This window comes from Gossypium raimondii, chromosome 3, assembly GCF_025698545.1.
Source record: "Gossypium raimondii isolate GPD5lz chromosome 3, ASM2569854v1, whole genome shotgun sequence".
Classification (NCBI taxonomy): domain Eukaryota; kingdom Viridiplantae; phylum Streptophyta; class Magnoliopsida; order Malvales; family Malvaceae; genus Gossypium; species Gossypium raimondii.
The window spans coordinates 34,050,715-34,052,992 of record NC_068567.1 but is presented as its reverse complement, the minus strand read 5'-3'; the positions used below and the strand labels follow the sequence as shown (position 1 = coordinate 34,052,992).

The 2,278-nt window shown below is 38.8% G+C and overlaps 1 non-coding gene across 1 annotated transcript; it reads left to right on the top strand.

Annotated features, from left to right (window-relative positions):
* Nucleotides 1-1,957: 1,957 nt before the first annotated feature.
* Nucleotides 1,958-2,064, top strand: LOC128040074 (small nucleolar RNA R71). Its single transcript, XR_008194734.1, has one exon. It is a non-coding gene; the product is annotated as a small nucleolar RNA R71 (small nucleolar RNA).
* The last annotated feature ends 214 nt before the right edge of the window (nucleotides 2,065-2,278 follow it).

Here is a 2,278-nt window from a genome sequence, read left to right as displayed (position 1 = left end):
TAAATTTCTTTAGAACAACAATTAGTTGCTCGTCTTGATCTTTCGTTAGTTCCACTAAAATAATCACAGGCAAAGTAGAACAATCACAACTTGGGTTGCACAAATTCTCTGACTTCCAACTCCAACGATTCAAACAGTGTGGATGGAATAAAATTTCCCGAATTGGCTTCTACCAAAGCCATGTTTTCTTCACCTTCTTCATCCTCCAAAGGGTCAAGATCTAAGGCTTTCTCCAATGGATCTTCCTCAAAATTGCTTTCCATAGAAACCAAGGTTTCTATCTCTTCCATAACTGAACACTCCTCTGCCGGATCGGGAAATTTCATCACTTTAAAAATGTTAAAGGTTACCTGATCGTTTTAAGCTCGCATGGTGAGTTCTCTTTTCTGTACATCAATTAACGTTCTTCCCATGGCTAAGAAATGTCTCCCAAGGCTGATCGGCAATTCCTTGTCTGCTTCAAAATCTAAGATAATGAAATCAGCAGGAAAAATAAATTTATCGACTCTTACCAAAACATCCTCGATCTTTCCTTCGGGATAAGCTAAAGATCGATCCGCTAGCTGATAGGTCTTACTTCACCTATCTCTAACATCTTGAAAATAGACTTAGGCATCAAGTTGATACTGGCTCCTAAGTCACACAAAGCTTTACCATAGTAAGATTCACCAATGTTACAAGGTATAGTAAAGCTTCCTTGGTCTTTCAATTTCAATAGCAGATTGTTCTGCAAGAACGCACTGCACTCCTTTGTCAAGGCAACAGTCTCATACTCACTCAGGCGTTTCTTACTGGACAGTATATCTTTCATAAACTTCACATAATTCGGCATTTGTTCTAAAGCCTCCACCAATGGAATATTGATGTGTAACTGCTTCAGAACATCCAAAAACTTCTTGAATTACACCTCCTGTTTCTTCTTGTTTTACTGAAATCTTTGCGGATACGGAAATGATGGAAATTTTGGTTGAACCGGGAAAATTTTTAGGTAGGTAAATCTGTATCCAAAGAAGATGTTAAAATATCTGAATTCACTAAGTCAGGGTTTACCTTGTCAGACTTTGCAGATTCTGATTCCTTTGGTGTAGGAACTTCAACAGCTGGTTGATTCTTCTTAACGGGCTTATCTTCGACATCAATCAATCGGGGTTCTAGAATTTTACCACTTCGTAATACACTGCCTTGATATGTTCTTTACCCAAATTTTTTGGATTCTCAATATCGCTCGGCAAGGTTCCTTGCAGTCTATTACGTAGCTCTGTAGCTAACAGACCCATTTGGTTTTCCAAATTTTTCAGTGTTGCTGCTTGGCTTTGGATCAAAGCGTCATTCTTTTCCATGTATGCTTTCAACAAGTTCTCCAAACTTTTTGATGCCTCATTTTGAGGTGGTTTTGGAGCTTGCTGATTATACCCTTGAGATTGGTTGGGTTTTTTTTTGTAATAAGTTGTTGTTCGATCCATTTCCTTGGTTGCTCCAAGAAAAGTTAGGATGATTACGTTATTAAGGATTGCAGAAGTTGGACTGGGGTCCTTGTCCACTACTATTTTGATATTGGTTTCCCACATAGTACACTGACTCGGGATTTGATGGACAATTCTCAAAAGAATGACCTTCCCCACAGTACACATAGGAAATTGTTTCAAACGGACTTGGTGGCTGAGCTATAAAATTATTAGTACTATTAGCGGTTAACTATTTTAACATAGAAGAAATAGACGATACCTAAGCTGATAATGAAGTGAGGGAGTCAACTTCATGAATTCCAGCTACACGTCTTCCTGAAGCTATTCGATTTGTTGGCCGATGATAGTTATTACTCGGGATCCTCTCAATGATCTCATAAGCCTCATTATAATACTTAAACAAAATTGCACCATTCGCGGAAGCATCTACCATCAATCTTGTATTTTCATTTGGACCATTATAGAAAGTCTCCAACTGGATACAATGAGGAATACCATGATGAGGACACTTACGAAGTAACTCCTTGAATAGCTCCCAAGCCTCATACAAAGACTTGTCATCCAATTGTTGGAAAGTTGTGATCTCGTTCCTCAACTTAGCATTTTTGCTAGGTGGGAAATACCTAACCAAAAATCTCTCTGCCAATTCTTGCCATGTAGATATGGAACTTGGTGGCAATGAATTGAGCCATGCTCATGCTCGATCTCGCAACAAGTACGAAAACAACTTCAACCTCAGTGTATCTTCAGTCACACCGACTATCTTGAATGAATCACTCACCTCCATAAACAATCGAAGGTGGAGATGTGGA